General features: G+C 42.2%; 1 protein-coding gene across 3 annotated transcripts in view; it reads left to right on the forward strand.

Annotated features, from left to right (window-relative positions):
- FRYL (FRY like transcription coactivator) overlaps positions 1-26,292 on the forward strand; it is a 467,937-nt gene that overhangs the window by 25,511 nt on the left and 416,134 nt on the right. Inside the window, exon 2 of one of the 3 annotated variants that reach the window (XM_089690113.1) lies at positions 18,764-18,812. The exons of the other annotated variants lie outside the window; for them this stretch is intronic. The gene's annotated coding sequence lies outside the window, so the exon portion shown is untranslated. The remainder of the gene's footprint in view (positions 1-18,763; positions 18,813-26,292) is intronic. 3 annotated transcript variants of the gene reach the window in all.

A 26,292-nucleotide genomic window follows, 5' to 3' on the forward strand; every position in this document is an offset into this window, starting at 1 on the left:
GATGAATCAATTTTTTTTTTCTTTCAACCAGAGGGTTGAGCGAAAAAAAAACTGACCCAGATCCACACATTTTGAGGTGGATGAGGGAATCCTTCCCGCTGAGCTATTGTATTCTGACAGCAGGGAGACTCTGCTCTGGTTCGGCAACGTGATCCAGCGGCTCCGGCTTCCCTGTGTCAGTGAGTGGCTGATGCAGGGGAGAGAAGGGAGCACCAACAACAGCTAGGCCATGGGAGCCTATGGGTAGGGCCATCTAAATAGCATCATGGGCCCCTGGGCAAAGTAATGTACTGGGGTCCCCACCAGCTTGTCCCAATTTACACACCTACTCTCAAGAATTAAAGTATAAATAGTTGATAAAATTAAACATATATTTATTAGTACTCTCAATAAAATTTAATTTAAACAAAAAAATGGCATCCTGGGACAGCTTAGTACAAAGTGTGACTGTCCCAGCAAATCCAGGACAGTTGGCAAGTATGATGCAAGATTATCATGGGGCCCCTGGGCAGTGCCCAGGGGTGCTCATGCATTAGGACAGCCCTGCCTATGGGTGACCTCAGTTTTGGGAATTCACAGCTGTTGAGCGCTCCCTAACACTGGGAAGCAGGAGCTGCAGGATCACGTGACCGGACCCGAGCAGATTAAAAACCGGAAAGTACAGGTACGTTTTTATACAGGGTATGCAGGATAAGTAGGAAGAGGGGGAGAGAACATTTTTAAAAATAGTTGATATTAACCTTTACTACCACTGTATTTCCATGCATTGCATTGAATCCTATTAGTGATACTTCTTCCGAAAAACATCCATGTCCCCTGAGGTTGGTAGGCACACTTTAGCTGTTGCAGGTTAAGGCTTGTATATTTCTCAATAGAGTGAAATGTTTGCTATTTTCCTCTTTTAAAAACTTCCCAGAAGTGATCTGTGTAAAGTGTTTTTGTTTAGTAGAAGCAGCAAGTTGCCGTTGGCTTCACACTGAGTTCCTCTCTGTAACATCTGTAGTCAGTCAGAAGATAATTAGCACATAAACAATGTTTAGCAGGATACAAGGCTTTCTAACCTAAAAAAGTGGTAAAACCGTGTTACATAAAGGAACCTCCAAGAGCACCAAACAAAGATCGGTCTGTGAAATACAACTGGCTCCTGTTATCCGCAGACTTGTTTTGTGAATACTTAGCCTTAAAGCAGAGTTCTAGTCGCACTGTGAAAAAATAAAAGTCAGCAGCTACAAAAACTGTAGCTGCTGGCTTTTAAAAAACAGCCACTCACCTGTCCCACGATCCTGCAGTGTCCTCCCCACAGCCCGTTTCACCAGCCGTCTGGTGTTCCAGTCACTGGCATCTTCAGTGTGGGCACCTGGCTGTGACAGCTTGCGGCTTCACAGCCAGGTACCCACTGCACATGCGCGAGTAGCGCTGCTCTTCCTGAATGGTCCCGTCGTCTTCTGTTACCTGTCACATATCCCAGAACACTACGGAGAGGAAGGGTAGGAGGAAAACTTCCACTTCTGATCGCCTAGACCAGTGGTCGGCAAGCCGCGGCTCGCGAGCCACATGCGGCTCTTTACACGCTTTAATGCGGCTCTTGTGTGCCGGGCGCCCGCTCCCCTCCCTCCTCTCGGGCGGCAGGGACTCTGCAGCGTGATCCAAAAAAAAACCAGCCAGGGCAGCGCGCTCAAATGCAATGATTGGCCAGTCTCGCTGCCACTCACATCCTGATAGCCAGTGATTGGCTGTCAGGATGTGTGTAGGCGGGGCAGCGTGATGAACGTGAGAGGAGCTAGGCTCCTCTCACAGTCCGCCCTGAAGACCGGAACGGCGCGGGAACACGGCGAGAGGAACGCGCGGAGCAAAGGTAAGTGAATTGACACAGGGGGGACTTGGCTTACTACTTGCTACTTACTTACTACTACTATATGAGGGATGAATTAATATGGGGGATGAATTACTATAGGGGGGATGAATTACTATAGGGGGGATGAACTAATATGGGGGATGAATTACTATAAGGGGGATGAATTACTATATGGGGGATGAATTACTATATGGGGGATGAATTACTATATGGGGGATGAATTACTATGTGGGGGATGAATTACTATGGGGGATGAATTACTATAAAAACTTATTGAAACTAAAAACAGTGTACCATCCTATGTATTTTCAGTTTTAAAAATGTGGCTCTCAAAATAAATTTCAATCGTGGTTTTGGCGAGATTTGGCTCAGTTGAAAAAAAGGTTGCCCACCACTGGCCTAGGCGATCACAATGGAAGTGGGAGCGGGCACCTGTCAATTTCATGTACCCGCCCCCCCATCTCCCCAAAGGTGCTAATCATTAATGGGGAACCAGTCTTTAAAGCGGAATTTCCCTTTTTGGGTGGAGCTCCGCTTTAAAGTGATACTAAACCCAGGACCCTGCATTCACTATATCTGGTCTTCCACAGTACACATAACATGGAAGTGCAATTATTTAGTACCGTATTTTCCGGCGTATAAGACGACTTTTTACCCCTTGAAAATCTTCTCAAAAGTCATCTTATACGCCGGTATACGGCATACTGACACTTTTTAGGGGGGCGGCGCGGTGCCGCCGCCGCCCCCCCCTTTCCAACGGAAGGGACACTAAGTACAGGGGTGGGCAGGGGCTGTTTCTTACCTGGCTCCGGTCCCACGACAATCCGGTCCAGGAAGCGCGGCTGCTCCTTCAGTTCGGCCACTGGATGTTCGTGCGGCTGCTCGGCTCCGCCTCCTCACCGGTGATTGGCCGCCAGAACTGTAGCTCAGGAAAGGCACACAGGCGGCCAATCACCGGCGAAGGGGTGGAGCCGAGCGGCCCCACGAAAATCGAGTGCAGGAGCAGCAGGTAAGTGTTCAGTGTAGAGGTGCTGCTGCAACCACATATGCTGGCTGCAGCAGCACCATACTAGAACAGGGTCAGCAAGTGTAATTGGTGTCAGTGGGAGGAATAGTGCCCCACCATTGGTGTCACTGATACCAATGATGGAGCACTATTCCTCCCACTGACACCAATGATGGGGCACTATTCCTCCCACTGACACCAACGATGGGGCACTATTTCTCCCCCCCACTGACACCAACGATGGGGCACTATTCCCCCCCCCACTGACACCAATGATGGGGCATTATTCCACCCCCCACTGACACCAATGATGGGGCACCATTCCACCCCCCACTGACACCAATGATGGGACACCATTCCACCTCCCACTGACACCAATGATGGGACACCATTCCACCTCCCACTGACACCAATGATGGGACACCATTCCACCTCCCACTGATACTAATGATGGGGCACTATTCCTCCCACTGATACCAATGATGGGGCACTATTCCTCCCACTGACACCAATGATGGGGCACTATTCCTGCCACTGATACCAATGATGGGACACTATTCCTGCCACTGATACCAATGATGGGGCACTATTCCTCCCACTGATACCAATGATGGGGCACTATTGCTGCCACTGATACCAATGATGGGGCACCTATTCCCCCCACTGATACTAATGATGGGGCACTATTCCTGCCACTGATACCAATGATGGGGCACCTATTTCCCCCACTGATACTAATGATGGGGCACTGTTCCTGCCACTAATGCCAATGATGGGGCACTATTCCTGCCACTAATACCAATGATGGGGCACTATTCCTGCCACTAATACCAATGATGGGGCACCTATTCCCCCCACTGATACTAATGATGGGGCACTATTCCTCCCACTGGTGTGCATTGGAAGAGGGGTAGTCTTATACGGCGAGTATAGCCCAAACACTACATTTTAGCAGGAAAAGTAGGGGGTCGTCTTATACGCCCAGTCGTCTTATACGCCGGCAAATACGGTAAATATAAAATGCTAAATACCTTTTCTCATCAGCAGTTAGAGCAGTCTTGTGACTTCAGCAGACCACTGGTTAAAGCTTGTAGGAGGAGTTTTCTTTCTGCTCTAGGAGGATGTGAAACCCTTGACCCTCTGTCTGGACAGTGCTGATTGGACCTGTGCTGATCACATTCACGCTCCCAAGAAAAAGAAACAAAACAAAAAAACCTCTCTAGCAATATACACCAAACTGAGCATGTGCATGTGACTACGTATTCAGTGTGTATCAGGTAGTCATTTCAACAAAAGAAGGGGCAGAGAAGAAAGCATCAAACAGCCTTTTTACACAATGCGGAGGATTAACCCCTTAGGTTCCACAGTGAGTATAGCAAGCATGCTTTACTGCATATATGGACTGATTTTACTGTTGTGGGTTTAAGCCTGGTACACACGGGTGGAGTATTTGCCGGTTCAATGGAAACCGACAGACATTTGTCCAGTGTGTACAGCAACCTGTCTGACAGAAGCTAACGTAACATCTAGCTCCTGTCAAACAGGCATGCTGGAAAGCAGCAGCTGATCAGCATCCGATCAACGCTTACAGTCAATGAATAGCTCAGTGGGGAGATTGCTGTACTAACTATGCAAGGTACTTGGAAAAACGCCTACTAGTTACTCCGCTACACGCAACTAAACTATAGTGGTATTCTTATTTATGGACCCAGACTTCTATTGCTAATTCACTGATGACACTTGTGACATTCTACTTGTGACAGTACCTGCTGGGGGCCTCCTCTACCTGTCAGTTACACACATTACAGAGCTGCGCACACTGACGCACGGGGACCTGCATGCTGCACTGTCACACTATTGTCACAGTGCATGTCATCCACGTTCTCTGTTTAATGTCAGACACTTATGGATGTCAGATGAAAAGCTGCTTTTAGATTTTTTTTTTTTTCTCTGTTTAGTGTCTTCTCTATTTTCAAAAATGGCTGCAAGTGTTCATTCCCTCCCCTTTTTTTTTTTTTTTTTTTTTAAGCTATACATATTGTGAATTTGCTTTTTCTCTGTTTTTTCTTTATGAAGGTGTCTGGTAAAGCGGTTGTCAGTCAGTACGAAAGGGGATGTTGCCGCATATCGGAAGTATCTAATGATTTATAATAAATGAGTTGGATGGAACTGCACCTTGTTTTGGCAAGTTTACTAAGATGAATCTGTTAAAGGATAGCTTCATGTTTCAGAATGGCTAAGCGCCATAGGTGACATCACACACAGACGGGCAGCTCGCTGTACCCAGGCCATTTATTCAGTAGTAAATACTCCGTCCTCATGGTATTTCCAGTCTTTCCCTTTTTGCTAGGCCTGGCTTGCTTTAGATTTTCACTTCCAATAATAACCGTGTATTGTAGATACTAATAGAACGTTGAACTTTTGAGCTGCTCTAGATTTTCATAAATTGGTTGCTATGGATAGATAACGTACAATTTCAAATTTTATTATTTCCTTTGACCAAAGTGCACAACACTTTGCAGTGTTTGTTCTTTTTATTTTTTCCTTTTAATTAAACTTGACAGGTTATTTATGGCCTCATTGACACAGGGCATATTAATGCGTACCCATGCAAGGGCCGGACGTGCAGAGGTGTTCATACTTCCTTGTGCAGGCAGTCCCATTGATGTCAATTCGGATGCAGTGGGTGCACAGACGTGGTCGCTGCTCCCAAAATAACATCCATATGGGTGCGGATACATGACCCTGAACGTAGACAGCGTAAGTTTGAGAACATGCACCTGCACCCGCATGAATGGGGTCTAGCTTGTTGATATGTGCTGCGCAAAAATGCAGCATGGCTTACTTTTTTTTCAGCAGTGTGTTATGAACTGAAAGAACAGGACGTGTCTTGTCTGTGCATTGGGCAAGTCTGCAAATGGACTGGTGTGAACAAAACCCTAAAACTAAAAGTTTTTAGTATAGATGCACTCTAAGGGCAAACTCGACATGTAGCTGTATATTCGCAGGCAAATCCCAGCCTCTGGAATCGGTAGATTCCTATTGGGTTTCACAGCTTGGCAAAATGCCTGTGCGAATGGAGCCTTGCTTGTTTGTTTTATTTTACCTTCAAGAAATGTTCAGTTCACCTGAGAATAAATATCTCTCAGTGGTGGAATTATTTTCCTGCTCTCCTCTATAGATGCCTCACTGCAACTCGGTACTCACCAGCCAGAAGATAGTGGCATTTTTAAGAGGCATCACCTGTGCAGTAATCTCTGAGGTTTAAGGTGTTTCTAACACCAAAACTTTTTTTTACCTTTTAATGCATTGCCGTAAACATTTTGCAGATAGCTGCTTCCCCCACCTCCCTAAATATTTACCCGAGTACTCAATTGATCCAGTGCTGTGCATGGCTGGATTTATTCTCTCCTCCTCTTCACGCAGGAACTTGGGCAGCAGGAGGAGCCATTGGCTCCTGCTGTTGTCAATCAAATACTGTGAGGGATAATTGGGGAGGGGGGGGGGGGTATTTAATGCTGACAATACATTATAACATTTTCTTGCAATTTTCTTTAGATTTACCTTCAACTATGTAGTGCAAGGGCCTGCTTAACTGGATATCTTTGAAAGTGTTGTTTAGGGTCAACTTCATGTTATAGGTTTTGGTAAATCTAAAGGAAAATTGTATAATGTATGGCCATCCTAAGCCTCACTGTGTGTGTCTATGAAGCTCAGCTTGATATGGGGGCACACGGAGAAGAGGAGCCAAGATTGCCAGTGGGGGGACCATTAGAAGAGGAGGTTGGGGGGTGCTCTGTGCAACACCATTACACAGAGCAGGTGAGTATAACATATTATTTTAATTAAAAAAACATTTATGCCTTTAGTAACACTTTGAATTTTAAGTCATAGCTCATAAAATAATAAAATAATGCTTACCAAAGAGCTGACCAGGGACCATATTGTCTCTGATAATCTCTATGGTCTAGGAGTCCTTTAAGGGGCAAGCATTGCGTCGCTTCTGGTTAGGAAAAAGGTGATATCGATGTGTTTTTTTTGTTTTGTTTTGTTTTTTGTTTATTTTTTTTTAAATCTCTTGCTTTTGAGGGTAGAGGATAGATCTGGGGTCTTGTAGACCCCATATCTTTCCATAAAGAGGACCTGCCACTGCCTATTGTTATCACAAGGGATGTTTACATTCCTTGTGATATCAATAAAAGTGATTAAAAAAGTGATTAAAAAAAATAAAGATGCAGTGTAAAAATTAATTATTTTTTTTTAAAAAAAGTAATACTATCATTTTTTTTTTTCCTTAAAGTGTACCCATTCCATTGTGCTTGTGTGCAAAGGTGAATGCATGCATTGGTCCTGCACGCATACATAAATGGCGATCGCAATGCACGTGAGGTATTGCCACGAACGTCTGAGCAATAGGAAAAATTCTAGCACCAGACCTCCTATGTAACTCTCCACTGGTAACCTGTAAAGGCTTTAAAGCGTTGCCTAGGGAGATTTTTAAATACTATAGTTTGGTGCCATTCCACAAGCGTGCGCAATTTTAAACCATGACATGTTAAGTTTTTATTTACTCGGCACAACACCATCTGTTCTCTTTTACCAATATATTGGCTATTATATTGTGTTTGTGGACATTAAAATGAATTGCAGTGTTTTTTTTCCACTGCGTAAACACCGTGTGACATAAACAAATACAAAACCCACAATTTTATTCTCTAGGTGCTCTGCTTAAAAATGTATAATGTTTGGGGGTTCTACATAATTTTCTAGCAAAAAATACAGATTTTTTACATGTAAACAGTATCAGAATAGGCCTGATCTTAAAGTGAGTAATTCTTGAAGCGGTAACATCACCCATAGACTCCCTTGTCCCAGCAGTTGTTGGTGCTCCATCCACTCCCCTGCAGCTGCTGCTGACCGACACAGGGGAGCCAGATCATTTTACTAGACTGGAGCGGCCTGAAAATGGGCAAGTAAACACATTTTTATTTTTCTACACAAGTTAGTCAACATAGGTAGCAGGAGGGGGGAGGGGACGTTTTAAGACTAGTTATTGTCAAGCAGGGATTTTACTTTCTCTTTCCTGTGAAGACAACCTTTGGGGAAGAAGTACCAAATTACCAAAACTGATTTAATGAGTCTTTAGAAAAAATGGGCTGGCATTCACTGCTCTGAAGCTGTTATAGTGCGTATAGGCAGCCTCTAGGTACCCACATTATATTCCTGCAGAAGTTTCTTCGTTTTTGTTTTCATACAGACAAAATATCTCTTAAATTTCTAGCATCTGCCAAAAACTAAAATTAATTTTATGTGAAGGGACTGCGTAGGGCGCATTCACACCAGCCGTTGCGGTGCATTTAAGGCCACTTATTTGAGCACGCTGCTTAACGCACCACAGTGGACCAGAAATAGTGCATGCTTTCAGCAGCACAACGCACATGGGCAGTAATGCAGTGCTCTGGTGTGGATAGGATTTCAGTACAATAAAGCCTCATGCACACTGGGTGTTACAAATGCCACTTATGGGAGCATTTAACTTTTTATTTTTCTTTCCTATATTGCCCCTCAAAGTTAGCGTATGCGCCATGTACACATAGGCATTTACAGGCATTTAAAGCCAGAAAAAACCCACTGCCAGCACATTCAGGAGCAGCAGCATTTTGGCAGAAAAAATGCTTGACCCGTCTCAATGTACAGTAACATTAGGCACATTTAGCGCTTGAGCGTTAGGCCCCATGTACACGGGACACTTCTGAACAATGGAAACTGACTGCTGGAAAAAGTAGGTTAAAAACGTCTGTTCAGCCACGTTTGCATAACGCTTTTATGTGTGTTTATGTGCGTTTATGTTTAGAAGCGTTTTTTTAAAGATAAGCACAGTAGAACCTCCTAAATGCCCAGAATGCAATGAAAAGTGGTAAATTATTAACTGTTTCAGACTGTTTCAGAGAAATACAGAGAGTAGAAGCAGAGAGAGCAGTATGTGTTGAGATAATTAGGTGTGAGTTGCTCCTTAACATTTCTTTTGTTTCCAAGGGTGGGAAAGGTGTCTGGTGGAGTGAGTCATTAAGGTCACCTGGCAGGGGGTCTTCATGAGGAATTTGAGGTGTGAATGGTCATTAACATATCTTTTGTTTCCAAGGGTGGGAGGTCTAAGGTATGAATTGGTCATTACAATGTGTGACCAGCTTGGTAGGCACATCCTGTGTTCAGTGTTTTGTCCATCTGAGTACCATGAAAACGCTTTGCATGCATTTTTCATAATGAAAAAGGCTCTGGACAGCATCGGGAACTGGAAGAGTTAAATAAAATTTTCAAACGCTCATAAACGTGATTTGCCGTGTTTAAAAGCGTTTACAAGCATTTTACATTTGAAACGCTGATAAAATCATCTGCTGAATGCAAGTTTTCTGCGTTCAAAAAAACAACTGTAAACTCAAATGCCTGTAAACGACTGTAAACGAAGATGTGTACATGGACACATAGGAATACATTAGGGTGAGTTCAGGGGCTGCTGAAAAAAATGCTGAACATCTTCTAAACGTGAGTTTATCAGCTGCAGTGTACATGAGCCCTTCATTCATTTTAATGGCCAGAATAAATTATTCTGGCCAAATAAATGAATTCACGCCCAAGTGCTTGATGTGCCTAACACGTTTACAAAAACGCGACTTTATGTGCGTTTTTGATGCTATTTTTCTCCTACCAATTCAGGAGAGCTGGGCAAACACCCATTGTGCATGAGGCTTAAAAGGAAAATGGCACCTGGTAAAAAGGATGAATGGTTGAATGCAGTCTAGTTGACTAGTTGCCCATTTTTGTGAGTTGTACATAGTAGGGTGACCCAGTGATGATCATTTTATGTCTATTGCATTTTCTCAGTTGGTGGTGGTTATCTCTGCAGCTCAGCGTTGGGGACAACTCAGGTATTTCTTCTTCTGGGTGTAATGCCAATCATTCCAGTGTACTTTTTTATACAAGCACTTGTGGTATTCAGTAATGCTTTCTTTCTTATTATCTTCCTTCTAATATCTTCTCAGAGTCTTCTGCTTGTGGCCCTTTGTTTCCTGTGTTACTTCTGACATATGTACTTTCTTAACCCTGTTGTGTCCAGATTGACGGGAAAGATTCACCAGCAGACTTGTTTTTTACTGAAAAGATGTAAAAGAGAACGTCAAAGTCTAAAATTCCATAACTAATAGTATGACAACAATTTTAGGGCTTGTTCACACGCTATGCAGTGACTTGTGTTTTTCTGCACTGGACAAACACAAGTCACTGCGAAGGCACATAGAAAACATTGTGTCCCCTGCTTACACCACAATGCAGCATGTCTGCAGTTTTCTGCCCTGCACTGTACGGCAGTGCGTCACTACATAGCAGCACAAAACACCACGCTGGTGTGCAGTGACATGAATGGAGTGGTATTGTATGACACTTCAAATAAAGTTGAAAAAAAGAAGCACTGCGATGAGCTGAAATGTACATAACACATCTCCCTGCTGGAGCTGACACTGTACTGGCTTGCAAGGTAAAACTGCATTTTACTGTGCAGGCCAGTGTGAACCTATCCTAAAGCTGCACATACGTGGATCAAAATTCGACTGGTTTAGCAGGGATTGGGTGCATTTTGATCAATCCATGGCCATTCCAGCTCCACAGAAGTCAACTTTTGAATCAGCCACTGATCATTGTATTCTGACAGCAGAGAGCCCACTGTCAGAATACATTGACACAATGGGAAGGATTCCTTCATCTACCTCGCATGTGCAGATGAGGGAATCCTTCCGTGTTTTTTTTTTTTTTTTTTCTTTTTGAATATTCTTGAAATTAAATTTCTCAAACGAAGTTCTACACTTGTATGGCCAGCTTTAGAGTCTGCTTTTTGTTTTAGGGAGCACTGCCTGGCATGAAAACTCCTTCACAAAATTGTGGCCTATGATAGAAACATAAAGTGGAACTAAATAATTAATTTAATGGTTTCCCAGAACAGTTACATTCAAGTCATACCATGAATGATAACTGTCACAGTTGCTTGTGCTCTGACTGAACTGTCAAGCCATCAAATGGCTGGTGTCATAACTCATCACATGTGCAGCACCATTCCATCTGCAGATCATACAGTGGCCAAGATGTCAGCTTCCTGGGCTATAAAGGATGGGAGGGTTTAGCTCCTCTTTAAAACTGATAAATTCATGTATGTGTGTAAAAGAACTCTGTTCAGCCACTCCTATGATTTCTGCCTCACTGCACAGTCACACATTTTTTTTTCTGGATGAGCAATGCAGCTTCCACCTCATTAGATGAATATTTACCAAACAATCCTCTGACTGATTAGGGATCATTCTGGAAGTATTAAAATAAAACTAGGAATAAAAAGTATGTTCTTCCAGGCTGTGCTGTGTGGGGTAAGTATATGAATCGTGTGTGGATTCAAGTAGAACTAAAAGCAAAACTTTCTTTTTCATTTGAAGTGAGTAGGGGAGAGCTATAACTCCTGACAGTTTTTTTGCCATCTTTGTCCAATTGGGGAGATTTTCCTTCACTTCCTGTCCCATAGTGAGATGAAATCTCTCCGAAGTGAGGGAATCGCTGGCTGTCACCAGAACTAGCATCCCCATTACAAGATATCCACTTTATTACTGTTCTGGGAGCAACCCAAAATTTGGGATTTTTTTTTTTTTCACATTGTCTCTCATAGGGTCACAGACCTCAATAAATACTGGCAGGTGTTCTATTCGCTCTCCACTCCACAAGTTTTGCCTTTAGTTTTACTTTAAAGCTGAGCTTTAGGTATGGCAATTTTGGCAAAGTTGCTTTGGTCCAGGTTGTGCCATACCTGTGAGATCCTTGTGGGGGCTGCAAAATTTGCTACTGCTGGAAATCGAAGATACTTGTGATTGGCGCTGGCTTCTAGGTCCCATGCTGAGCGGATGCCCTGCTGCATTGTAACACATATGGTTGCTCATTGAGCACGGGTGCCCTTCAGAGGATACCTTTTACTTGATCTCAATGAATACAAAGTGTTTTTTGATTGATCAAGGTGGAGAGAGTGTCACTGTTTGCTTCTCCACTTCGTCCAATCAGAGAACACTTTGCATTCTTTGAGAAAATGTGAAGTGTCCCCTGAATGATGCCGGGGCCACGCAAGCGGCCTTATTTGTTCATAATACAACAGTTCAGCTGTTTCGCATGGGATCTGAAAGCTAGTGGAGATCCCTGTAGTAGTGCTGCCTACTATAGTGGTTTCCTGCTTCCACGGGGATGGCACACTTATGGCACATATACTTACAGTACATTGGTCCAAGCCATACCAATGTAATGATGGAAAAATTGTCATTCCTAAACTTGGGCTTTGACAAAATCCCTTGGAAGATTAAAGTGTCACTAAACCCACATCATAAATAATTATTAACATATGCTGTCTTACATGCTGTTCATACTCACTCAGTCACTATGAGTGTTGTTTTCTGTATTCTGCAAAAAACCTGGTTGATCCTGCTGCTCTCTATCTCCCCATCTGTCCATGCCCCCTAATGCAGTTGGGGATTTTGCAGAGCAGCGTTGGCAACTCTGCACATGCTCAGTTTACAGTGAGTTTCTATGCTGAGCATTTCCTCCCTATCTTGTCTGAGCAGCTCATGTGACACATGTGGGCGTATACACAATGGTAATTGATAGCTCCCTCCCTCTCACCTCCTCCATGCCCACTAACCAGCGAAACACAATGGGGGCGGGATATTAAATGTAGATTGATTGAGGCTTCACCTCCCTCTTATTCTAAGGCACAGGCTGGAGAGGTGTGACATGGCCTGTGACTGGCAGAAATCCACCCACACTATGTCATTGCCAAAAATAATAAAGATTGGATTTCAAGTATATATTTGTATGACAATTTATTGATATTAATAATTTTTTACTCTGTATTCCAACAGCGGAGGACAAGAAGCTCCTCCTGCGTGTTTTTCCCTGCAGACAGGCTGGGATTGGAATGAGACTTGTGACAGCTGTATATCAATTAGGAAAAAGTGTTGTTGTTTTGTTTTAATTAAATAACTACAGTGCATTATTCACATACAGAAAGAGAAGAGACTATGTAAATCAGACACAGTGTTTGTTTAGTATCACTTTACATAATATATGTAATGAATTTCAAATATGTCTTTAGCTGTTTGCCAGGGAATTCCACTATGCCCAAGTCGCCTTACTGCTTTTGTGTGGTGTTTGTAAGACTAGACATTGCACACAATGGGGCTGATTTACTAAAGTAGCCTAACTCTTTTATTTGTATTGGTTTTATTTTATGGAAGAAACTTTTAGGGCCCACATACAGTAGTGTTTTATCTTTTTGTAAAATGCATGTTTTTTTTCTTTTCTGCAATAATACACTTTAGGTGTATGAACTATGCATTACAGTCCCATTGAAGTGAGCGTGTGGTCCTGAAAAATGAGCCTCTGTTCAGTGGAAAATCTCTGTTATTGGATGTTCATTGCCGTATTGTCAAATGGATCATTTCCATCACAACAACTGTTGTGTGCTGGAGTCTGTGTTTTCTTGGATTTCATGCAGTGTAAGGGTTAGGCTGGCCTTAGATGGCTAACATTTTGGTTAGTTTCCTGCTGAATCTGCAGAGGTTGGAGCTGTAAGTGGCCCTGCAACCACCACCTTGCTTGACAAATGTTGATTTAAAGTGATTGTAAACCTCAGACATGAAATATGAACAAAGCATATCCCTTTACAGTGTGTACTTGTCAGTCCATAGCACTAATTCTCATTTCTGTCTGCTGCCTCGTTCCTCTATCTGCATAAATCACCTCTGACAAGTTTTTTCTGACACCAAGAGAAAAATGGTGACGGGAGGGAGCTCCAGCACACAGCCTGTGATTGACAGCCTCAGCTCTATTCTTGTGTGCAGGGTGAATTGGGGGGTGGGAGAATGTCCCCTCTCTCCAATCAGATCTCAGTGAGCTCTGTAGAGTGATTCTAAAGGCTTACTGCTTTATATGTCTATACTTACATGCTGTGTGCAGTGGTTTTGCACAGAGTATCCTGGATCCTCCTCTTCTCGGGTCCCTTGCTGGTGCTCCTGGCCCCTCCCTCCTGTTGGGTGTGTCCATTCACACATGGACCTGCGGCTCCCCCCCCCCTTCTTCTCACTGGCTGTGATTGAGAGCAGTGGGAGCCGATGGCTCCCGTTTCTGTCTCAGCCAAAGAGGAGAGGGAGCCACAGGATAGCTGAAACTCCAGTGCAGAACGCTGGATCGAGAGGGGGCTTAGGCAAGTATGGGGGGGGGGGGCTGCAGGGGATGCTGCACAGAGAATACTTTTTACCTTCATGCACAGAATGCATGAAGGTAAGAAACCTTGAGCCTTTAGAACCACTTTAACTTCAGTTCACCACCCCCTGCTTTTTGAAAGCTCAGACAGACTGTGTAAATTATGGATGAATTCATTTGCATGGATGTAGAGGAGAGAGGGCTGCAGATCAACAGATGCAAAATATGTAGGAGGATTTGTGTCATTTGTGTATCACGTAATGCCAGTCACGTCACTAGGTATATGTAAGGGTTTACAACCACTTCACCTTTCATACCACTGCATGCTACACCCAGAATCGGGGTGTCACATGTAACATGTTAAGAAATGACCGACCTCTACAGTGGGGCAAAAAAGTATTTAGTCAGCCACCAATTGTGCAAGTTCTCCCACTTAAAAAGATGAGAGAGGCCTGTAATTGGCATCATAGGTAGACCTCAACTATGAGAGACAAAATGAGAAAAAAAATCCAGACAATCACATTGGCTGATTTGGAAAGAATTTATTTGCAAATTATGGTGGAAAATAAGTATTTGGTCAATATGAAAAGTTCATCTCAATACTTTGTTATATATCCTTTGTTGGCAATGACAGAGGTCAAACGTTTCCTGTAAGTCTTCACAAGGTTGGCACACACTGTTGCTGGTATGTTGGCCCATTCCTCCGTGGAGATCTCCTCTAGAGCAGTGATGTTTTGGGGCTGTCGCTGGGCAACACGGACTTTCAACTCCCTCCAAAGGTTTTCTATGGGGTTGAGATCTGGAGACTGGCTAGGCCACTCCAGTACCTTGAAATGCTTCTTACGAAGCCACTCCTTCGTTGCCCGGGCGGTATGTTTGGGATCATTGTCATGCTGGAAGACCCAGACATGTTTCATCTTCAATGCCCTTGCTGATGAAAGGAGGTTTGCACTCACAATCTCACGATACATGGCCCCGATTATTCTGTCCTGTACATGGATCAGTCTTCCTGGTCCCTTTGCGAAGAAACAGCCCCAAAGCATGATGTTGCCACCCCCATGCTTCACAGTAGATATGGTATTCTTTGGATGCAACTCAGCATTCTCTCTCCTCCAAACACGACGAATTGTGTTTCTACCAAACAGTTCTATTTTGGTTTCATCTGACCATATGACATTCTCCCAATCCTCTTCTGGATCATCCAAATGCTCTCTAGCAAACTTCAGACGGGCCCGGACATGTACTGGCTTAAGCAGGGGGACACGTCTGGCACTGCAGGATCTGAGTCCCTGGCGGAGTAGTGTGTTACTGATGGTAGCCTTTGTTACGTTGGTCCCAGCTCTCTGCAGGTCATTCACTAGGTCCCCCGTGTGGTCCTGGGATTTTTGCTCACCGTTCTTGTGATCATTTTGACCCCACGGAGTGAGATCTTGCTTGGAGCCCCAGATCGAGGGAGATTATCAGTGGTCTTGTATGTCTTCCATTTTCTAATTATTGCTCCCACAGTTGATTTATTCACACCAAGCTGCTTTCCTATTGCAGATTCAGTCTTCCCAGCCTGGTGCAGGTCTACAATTTTGTTTCTGGTGTCCTTCGACAGCTCTTTGGTCTTCACCATAGTGGAGTTTGGAGTGTGACTGTTTGAACTTGTTATCAGTATAAAAGACACCTATCCACAACCTCAAACAGGTGCTATTGATACAGGTAATGAGTGCAGGACCGAGGAGCCTCTTAAAGAAGAAGGTACAGGTCTGTGAGAGCCAGAAATCTTGCTTGTTTGTAGGTGACCAAATACTTATTTTCCACCATAATTTGCAAATAAATTCTTTCCAAATCAGCCAATGTGATTGTCTGGATGATTTTTCTCATTTTGTCTCTCGTAGCTGAGGTCTACCTATGATGCCATTTACAGGCCTCTCTCATTGTTTAAGTGGGAGAACTTGCACAATTGGTGGCTGACTAAATACTTTTTTGCCCCACTGTATGTATGTATATGTATGTATGTGTGTATGTATATATATATATATATATATATATATATATATATATATATATATATATATATATAAAATTTTTTTGAAAGGTGAATTTATACTTTAAAGAAGAATTCCAGATATGGATATTTTATTGGTAGTCACTTTAGTCCAAGTTGGACTCGTAATGTAATTACGCACACTATCTACCATACATGGCCCATGTAACTATGCTTATACCATACCTGGCTGCTGTGAATTGTTCAGGTCTGCATTAAAATCTATTTATATATGATATAATCTATTGACTAGTTCTGTAGATTGCAAGCCTTTGAGACACACAAACTTTTTCAGGAAATGAGATGGACATAATATTGTATACATAAGACCTTTTCTGTTTATTGGAAAGAGTTTGATGTGTGTTTGGCACTGTGCTCCTCCGAGCCATCCAGCTCTGCATTAATCATTTGCTTAGCAGATGATTTCGTCCTGAAATCTGTAGATGTGTGCTGCCTGTGAATATTTATAAGTGAGCTTTTAGGAAGTATTAATCTTTGTAAACCAATGAAATGAAATGTGCCTTTGTTTAATCATAGTGTTTAATGTCTTCTTATCAGGTGCTCAGGAGGGAGTACAGCAGTTGTGTTCAAGTATTTCCTATTAGCTTTCACTAATTGAGTCCAGCAATAAACCAAAAGCCATTTCTTTTTCTAGATATGGTAGACTGAGATGTGAAACATACCGTATGTATTGTATATACACACAGCTGCCTGCCATGGGGACCAGCGACAGTATAGGCTTTGTCACCATGTCTTCACTTCATGCCATTCAGACACCAAGGCTTAGTTTACACATGCGGCAGACTTTGCCACCCCTTTGAAAAGCAGTGTACAATGATCTAACTTTTGGAGGCATTTGACAGGCATTAAAGCAGAGCTCCACCCAAAAGGGGAAGTTCTGCTTTAAGCCTTTGTGCCCCGCCTCCCATTAAGGATTGGCACCTTTGGGGAGCGAGGGGGTACCTGAATTTGACAGGTTCCCGCTCCCACTTCCGCTGTGATCGGAAGCGGAAGTCGTACCCCCTCCTCTCCCCGTAGTCTTCTGGGACACATGACAGGTGGAGGGAAGTTGTATATTGGAGTTCTGTTTTAAAGTTGGAACTCCAGACAAACCACTAAATGCACAATTGAATTATTATACAGAACATGCCTTGTCTGAGCTGATATTTGTATTTCTGTTCAGCTACTTCAGTAATCTAGACACCCCTGCCTGACAGCCTAGCCAGGTTAAGAACCTTACTTTTCTCTGGTAAGTGATCTGCTGGTTCCATATCTGTGACCCAATATATAAGAACAGCCATGCTATTGGCATTTTTCTCCTTCAATACGTTTTTATTCACTTTCAATAAAATACAAACACCTCCCTGAGATACAATGGAGGAAGGGAGGAAAAAAAACTTATAGCTTTTCCAACAATGAAACCTATAGGCACATTCCAGTGTAACATGCATAGGTAAAGGCACAGCGATAACAGCCTAACCGTGCATAACGGCCCACCACAGAGTGGTATGTCACAAATGAGCTCAACCAAAAAAAAAAGAAGGGGGGGTGGAGGCACACCCTCCTCACCTCTTAGGTAGGTAGATAGTCCCCAGTCAAGGAGAGCTCGACAGATATCTAATCCACGGGTCCCAAACCCTTTCAGAAAGGGCCATCTTATCTTGCAAGATCGCCCACAGGCGTTCATTCATCACAATCCATGTCAGTTTGGCCTTCAAAAGGTAGACCGGGATCACAGGAGGCTTCCAAGGCCACGCAATGGAAATTCTAGCTGCCGTAAAAATCAATGTTATCAACCGTCGCACAGGTCTCGGCGCCCCCTCCACTGGGTTACCCAGTAGGGCCTGCTGAGGGATTTTCCTGAGATTCATCTGGGTGAGAGAATAGATAAAGTTGTATGTGCGTATCCAAAACCGCCGGACTTTCAGATACAACCACCAAACATGGAGGCTTTTGGCATTTTTAGAAAAAAAATGGCAGTCCTTTTATTTCTAATATGATAGGTGCTGGATTGGTTTTTGTGGGAGTCAGTGGAAAGCCCAGGAGATAGGGTGAGTATTGCAGCTGTAGCTGTTTTTTTGTTTGTTTTTATCTCTTTGTAGAAAAAGATGCTGGGGACCGACATCTTTGTTTTTCGCCAAGCTTTCCTTGAGCTTTGTTATGTAGTCTCAGCACATCCCCATTTCCCACAGTCTGGTAAGTTTGCAGTCTACTCTGTCAACTAGTTGGGAGAAGAACTGGTGCTGTAGAGAAACCTCATTTCAGTTATTTTACAGACCAATATGTGCTGCTGAAGTGTCTTCTTATGGCCAAGGCACAGACGTAGATACAAGCGCAAGTTGTAGTTTGAGAAACAACAGTGCACCTTCTTATCATATACCAGATGCCAGACAGCCAAGCAGTGAATAAAGGAAAACACTTGAGCAAAGAGTGGCAGTCTAGACGATATTAGTGCTTGTAATTGCTCCAGGAGGGCTGTACTGAGACCACAGTCTAGACATGAGCAGTGCATTGCTCCTGCATCTTTCTACATGAGCTTATCCTTGTACTTCGCTAAATAAAGCTAAACCTTATTTTTTTTTTGTTTTTTTAGCTTTTTGGAAATAATTCATAAGAATAAATATAGGAGATTTTCGCAAAAGGTCAGTGTTTTAATTCTCTGAATAAATGCATAATGAATGATTATGGCTTTTGCTAAAGTATAATCTGTTGAATTGCTCATGCATCCAAACCTAAAAACAAGAATGGAATATATTGCAGTTCACCAGTCCTTAGATGTGCTGGCTGCATTTTGTTTCCTTTTCCAGGATTTTTTTTCCTGTATTTTTACATTGTAATCCTGTAGATAACAATTTTTTTGTCCCCTCACGTTCTCATGTCTACATTTTTTTTTTTACCAGTGTATCTCATGTGTATGCCTTTTTTTTTTTTTTTTTTTTTTTTACACCATTGCCTCTATGGTAAAATGTTGTACAGATGAGCTGGCTGTGTTTTTGTTTCCTTTTTTAGGCCTTTTCCCTTTATTTTTACCTTGTAATGCTGCAGAAAGCATATTTTTGTATCCCTTCATGTTCTCTTGTTTTACGTTTTTTTTTTTTTTTTACCATTATACCATTCACCTAAGCCGGATGTCAAACATAGGCAAAAAAAAGTGTGTTGATTCCAACTGCAAGGGTTGTTTTTGTCACAATTCAGCTTTAAGGTTGGGGTTAAAAATGATCAGCATACTGTTTGTATTTTCATTTTGCAGAAGTTGCTTTGCAGGCATTTATAATTAAAGATTTTGTACATAACTGTTATCACAAAGAAAAAAATCATCAGCATTATTAATAGCGACCTGTACTTGTCTGCACACCTGTTTGCTAATAATTACTATTGCTGAAATCACTATAGACTTTGTTAGCCAATGACAGCAGTCAGGTGGGTATAAAGAGCAAAGTGGGACACCTCTATAAATATTGTAGTCTCCAGTTTGGGAAAAGAGACCGATTATGGGCTTGGTAATATATTGAATCCTGCGCACGTATCTCTGAGCCAAAGAAAAAAATAATGAACCTATAAAGATTTTACACCAAGGCTTGGCGCTCACTGCTTTCAAACAGATTTGTCGCAGTATCTCATTAGCAAAAGGACACTGTCTTTAATATATAAATCTTCTTGGGAGTGACATTTGTGAACATCCACCTTATACTGTACATTGGGAAAAAAGATCCAGGGTCTTCACTAGAGCTGTAAAAGTGGACCCAATATGGGACCCCACCACTCACGGCCCACTGAACTCTTCCTTCTTGGAGGCTAGCTATAAACTTCTATTTTGGTGTTTATATGATTCCTTGTAAAATCACTAAATTTGCTAAAGTTACTTCAGATTGTTCCGTCTGGGGCTTTGCTTTGGTTGGCACTTTGTGACGTACATAGTGGGAATGTTCATGAATCAAAAGATTTTGGACAAGAGTGTACCAATTCGTATACAGGCAGTTCCTGAGTTACAAACATCCGACTTGCATACAACTTGTACTTAAGAATGGAGGAAGTGTTATGTCATGCTGGTCCCAGAAACTGCCGGGCGGCCATCTTGCTGCTCACCACATGCTGCCTCCTACTGTCCGACGGACCTGTCAGCAATCCCACATCACTGCATGGCCAGTTAACCCTTCCCTATGCTATCCAAAACGTAAAAATAAATTTTTTGGCTGGAGTTACACTTAAAAAATGTACCTGTTCCAACTTGCATACAAAATCATCTTAAGAACAAACCTACAGAACCTATCTTGTTCATAAGCCATGGACTGCTTGTATACAGTTTTGGGAAACCACCTATACCAAAAAATCCATACGAGGCCTCGCTCAACCTCAAGCCTTTTACATGCACCTCCAACCTATTAAAATTTTGGTATCTTTCTTTACAGCTTCTAGACAAACCTTGCCATAGGCATGGAAATTGGGATTCCTGACTGTTGCACAGGCCATTTTTACATGATAAACTAAAAAATGTTTTAAAAAATTTGGAACCATTGGATAAATAATTGCTTAGGAGGAAATGTGAATGACCCAGTATGGTAAATTTTCAAAACTGGCTACTCGAGGTCTTAATCTGTGCCAGCCTTTCTCAACCAGGGTGCCTGAAGGTTTTTTTCAGGGGTGCCTTGGCAAAATGTCCACAAATTGCCCAAAACTTGTATAGAATCCAGCTGGTGGAACAAGCCTGCCTTTTAGTTACACAAAGCCACAGATTTTCATTGTGCACCATTACGACCTTCTAGACGCCGGCGTCCTGACAGCCAATAACATCATCAGTTGATAAGGAGGTTGTCGGCCGCCTGCACAGCATCCTAGTTTGATCATCCCCTGCCTCTCTCTGACAGTGCTGGGGTCACATTAGCTCAGTGATGGATAAAAACTGAGGGAGAAGAGAAACATTGGAATACTAGTCAGTACCAGTGTGCAGAAGTGTATTTGCTTTGAAAGAATAAATCACCTCTAATGTTGGGTGTCCTACATGTGTGGATGTTGCTGCATTATATGAAACTATTAGAATAGTTTTTCACATTTTAGAATGCGGTGCCTCAAAACTCTCTATAATTTTAAAGGGTGCCTTGGGGCTGTCCATAATTTTAAAGGGTGCCTTGACCGAAAAAAGGTTGAGAAACACTGGTCTATGCATAGGGACCCTCTCTGACTCAGCCCTAACCTTTTGCTCTGCTTTTATTCTGCTTCTTTTTTACTATTCCCCTCTTTCCTTTTTCTTGATTTCACTTTAAGCTAGATGTCTGATTCTACAATTTATGCGCCTAAGAGCCGGTAAATTTAAATAGCATAATGACTTAGGATGCTTATTTTTCCGCAGGACACAATGGTGTCAAACATCCTTACCTTGGATAGATTTATTTCCTAGTAGTATGGATGTTACTACCTCCATTAAAAGGAATAAATCGTATTTGAAAGTACTTAATGTAGATCGAAATATTGTTAGGTCATATCCATCTTATACCTTTTACTTGTACACCCATCTTTTCTGGAATATGCACCTATATACCCCTGTGTAACTGAAAAAAATTACCACTTGTCATTTTTTTTATCTTTGAATTGTAAAAGTAAAACATATATTGAAACAGAAAAATTTCACACCAAAGCAAAGTTGGTTTTAGATTTCTAACTTTAGTGTGGCTCGGAGACTCTTTCTGTACTTTAGAAGCAGAACTCCAAACAGCTAAATAAGTAGTTGAAATAAGTAACCTTCTTACCTGTTGAAAGATTTTGTTTCTAGCCAGTCTTGTCATCCAAATACTCCTGTTAGGCAATGTAACCAGACCTGAGACCAGTGCAGTCAAATTATACAGCTTTGTCAAAAATGCATCCCCAGGAGCAACTTTTGGTTTTATCTAGCAGCTTTACCATTCTCCTTAAAGTGTTACTAATCCCAGGACCCAGGACGATGCAATAGGACGAAGGGTCAGCCACACATCGGAGGATAGATGAATACAGTGTGTATTTATTGATCCATAGGACACACAAAACACGAGGACATAATTACAGGACCTGTTAGCGCGTTTCACGCAATCCTGTGCTTATGATGTGAAACACGTTAACAGGTCCTGTATTCATGTCCTTGTGTTTTGTGTGTCCTTTGGATCAATAAATAACACTAAATTCATCTATCCTCCGGTGTGCGGCTGACCCTTCTTCCTGTTTCATTCAGTGGAGCACAGGGGAGACATGCAGGGTCTTTTAAACCCTGGATGTCTCAAAAAAGAGAACCGGTCGCTAAAAATCATCGCATAGTTAATAAAAAAAAAAAAGTTAAGTAACAAAAATATATTCTTTATTTTAAAAAAAAATTAATTACACTCAAACATATAACCCCCCCCAAAATTTTTCAAGGGCCCCCCCACCCCCACATATGTATGCAAGTAGAAATGTAAAAGCTCTGGGGTGCCTACGCATGAAAACGACGATTGCGATACACGTTACATATTGCAGCGCACGCCAGAATGAGAGCAATAATTCTAGCACCAGACCTCCTCCGTAATGCTAAACTGATGACCTATAAGGGGCTTTAAAAGCGTTGCCTATAGAAAATATAGGGTACTAAAGTTTGTTGCCATTTCACGAGTGCATGCAAATTTAAGGTTTGACATGTTGGATATCTATTTACTCGATGCAACCTCATCTTATATATTTTACAAAAAAATGGGTAATTTATTGCTTTTTGTGCCCTAAAATTAACTTAAGTGTATTTTTTACTGAAATTTTGTGATAATATCGTGTGACATAAAAAATTGGAACTACCGCTATTTTATTCTCTAGGGTCTCTGATTTCAGAAAATATAGAATGTTTAGGGGTTTTGTGTAATCTTCAGGCCTTAAATGATTTTTTAACCGTGCGCAAAAAACACAAAAACAGCTCTGCCAGCAAAAGGGATAAAGGATGAGCCTGACACTCCCCTTTCCTAACGAGCACCCAATCAGTGCTCATTACACTGCAAGGCCTCTCCCCTCCCTGCTAGTCCCCAAGTGAGGTGCTGGAGACAGGCAGGGCGGGTAGGAGGAGGTATACAGCACAATGTTAAAAATATTAAATGTTTAAGTCGCCATAAAGCCCCTTTTTTGTTTTTAAAAGCTTCAGACATTACTTAAAGCAGATTTTAAATATGGTTTTGGTTAAAATATATTTATTTTTTATCAGGACAAGTAGATTGTCATGAGGGACAAGTAGATTGAGACACTGATTTAGTCCCTGGACAAGTAGTTTTTTAAAAAATTTCCACACCCCTGAGTTCTATTCAGAAAGGATCTTGTATAATAAAAGTACCACAACCTGTAAGGGATTACCAGTCCTTGTTACAACTTGTAGAATTAACTTGGATAACATGTTTTTGGAAATAGTTAATATCTTAATATTGCAGAATGCAGATGACTGTGCAATGTGCTTTCCATTTTTGTAATAGCCACACAACCCATATTCACTGAATTTCTAAGAGGGTTAGAGAATATCCGCACAAGCTTGAATAGTTGATGTGTTTTATATCTGATAGGACAAAAGATCTTCTCACCCGTGATGCAATGCAGGCTTTGAAGGCTTTGATGTGTGCCTTCTGAGGTGTAAGCCAGCCTGGTGTATTGAAGGGTGAAGCGTAGACATTCCATGTAGGTTAAAGGGTAAAGTAAATTATCAGCGGCTATTCTCTGTCCCACACCCTCATCCCACTGATCAAAAGTGTAAATAAAGTGAGCTTGGATGCAGACAAAGTAACATTTTTGCTGTTCAGTGATGGGCAAACTTTCCTTAGAATAAAATGATGGGCCCGGGCCTGATTTGGCACATGCATCCTGGGTGGTTTGGGTTCTCTAAGCAGGACAATGTATATAAATATTGTTTGATCTTTGTTCTGTAAGCAAGAAAAGGTGCATACATTCTAGTCAGTCTTTGTTCTGTAAGTAGCACAAGGTTCATGCGACTTGGGCCGTCCTTGTTCTTTAAGTAGCAGTGTATGTCTCCTGGTCCGCCTTTGTTCTCTAGGCAGGACAAGGTGCATGCGTGTTCTGCCTTTGCTCTCTAGGCAGGACAAAGTGCATGTGTCCTGGTCCACCTTTGTTCTCTAGGCAGGACAAGGTGCATGTGTCCTGGTCCACCTTTGTTCTCTAGGCGGGGAAAGGTGCATGTGCCCTGGTCCGCCTTTGTTCTCTAGGGGGGGAAAGGTGCATGTGTCCTGGTCCGCCTTTGTTCTCTAGGCAGGGCAAGGTGCATGTGTCCTGGTCCGCCTTTGTTCTCTAGGCAGGGCAAGGTGCATGTGTCCTGGTTCGCCTTTGTTCTCTAGGCAGGGCAAGGTGCATGTGTCCTGGTCTGCCTTTGTTCTCTAGGCAGGGCAAGGTGCATGCGTTCTGGTCTGCCTTTGTTCTCTAGGCAGGGCAAGATGCATGTGTCCTGGTTGGCCTTTGTTCTCTGGGCAGGGCAAAGTGCATGTGTCCTGGTTGGCCTTTGTTCTCTAAAAAGGAAAAGGTGCATGTGTCCTTGTTGCTTTTTGTTCACTAGCCAAAATAGAAACTATGTACATATAAAGTGCAGCGTTTAACAAAGTCACAAACAATTAGTGAAAAATTTCAAACAATTAGCGGAAAAAACATCCATCATAAGATTTCAAATAAAGAAAAAAGTCCCCAAAGGCCACGATGAACCAGGAAAAATCCAAGGATAGCTGAGGTGTCCCCAACCACTCACATAAAAGGCTTACCAGAGAGGTATGACCCCCGTTAAGAGTGGTCAATCATGCTTTGTTGTATAACAACCGGAGAGGCTGGAAATCCGAATCTTCCTCTGGATCACCAAGAGAGAAATGCCAAAGATCCTCCTGTAGTGATCCCTAGTTAGGGTAGCAAGACATTTACAGACTCCACTCTATATCTATAGTGGGTAGAAACAGGGTTGATCTATCAATGCAGTTACAGTATAATTATTTTCTATGCTTGAGGAACAATCCTAATAATTAATGTATCCACTTGATCTAAGTAGTAGCCTTATGCATGGAATTGGTGTCCGTTGGGATGGGAGTATGGCCATTCATACTTTTTACTGCAACCATTTTATACAAATGATTTTTATGGCTTTTGCTTTTGATGTATGGTTTGTCATCAGATTATGTCATCAAAAATAGAAACTAAACACAAACAAATGTAGTGCTAGCCCCTAAATGTGCAAAATTGTGCAATCGTAAATGATTGAAGGCAGACCATTTCAGGCAGTCCCCAATTTACTAACATCCGACTTGCATACAACCCATACTTAAGAATGGAAGCAGTGTGATGTCACGATGGTCCCTGAAACTAAAAGGCAGTCATCTTGCTGCTCACAGCATGCAGCCACCTACTGTCTGTTGGACCTTTTGGCAATTCCACATCACTGCATGGCCAGTTAACCCCTTCCTATGCTATCCAAAATGTAAAAATTATTTTTTGGCTGGAGTTACACTTAAATAATGTACCTGTTTCAACTTGCATAGAAATTCAATTTATGAACAAACCTGTAGAACCTTGTTCATAATCCAGGGACTGCCTGTGTTTTACTGTTCTGCTGTGCAAACCCAATAATTAAAGTGACACATGAAATATAATTTAAAATTAATAACCCTAAATTATATTCATTCAAATAAAGTGAATATAATGGTGACAGTCCATCATTCAAAATTGTGGTGTGTAGTAAAGCAGGTGACACTCATCCCACTGACATCAACCAAAAAGCCTCTTACCAGACAATGAGAGCCCTTCGTTATAGAGGTCAGAAATATCTTCCCCATCAGTGTGAGAGATTTGTGGCAACAAAGTCCTTTTCAGGACAGCCTCCTCCACTCCTCATATCATATCTACGTCATCCATATTAAGCAGTCATACTAAAAGAAAGGACCACATAGTGTAGTACTAAGAACCCATCATAATTCATTTACACAGAATGATACTCACAAAAAAGAAAGATGAACCAGCATGAAACAAGAAAGAAAATCCACACTGCGTGGCACACATGCATAATGACGTCGGGTTGCATGCTCTTTCCAACGCCTTTCGTAACAATTGATGTCATCAAGGACCAGGAACATGGGAATAGAAACTAGGCTGCAGGAAAACAGGGCA

The sequence above is a fragment of the Staurois parvus genome, unplaced genomic scaffold (genome assembly GCF_062004578.1).
Source record: "Staurois parvus isolate SC_StPar_1 unplaced genomic scaffold, SC_StPar_1.0 ptg000517l, whole genome shotgun sequence".
Lineage (NCBI taxonomy): Eukaryota > Metazoa > Chordata > Amphibia > Anura > Ranidae > Staurois > Staurois parvus.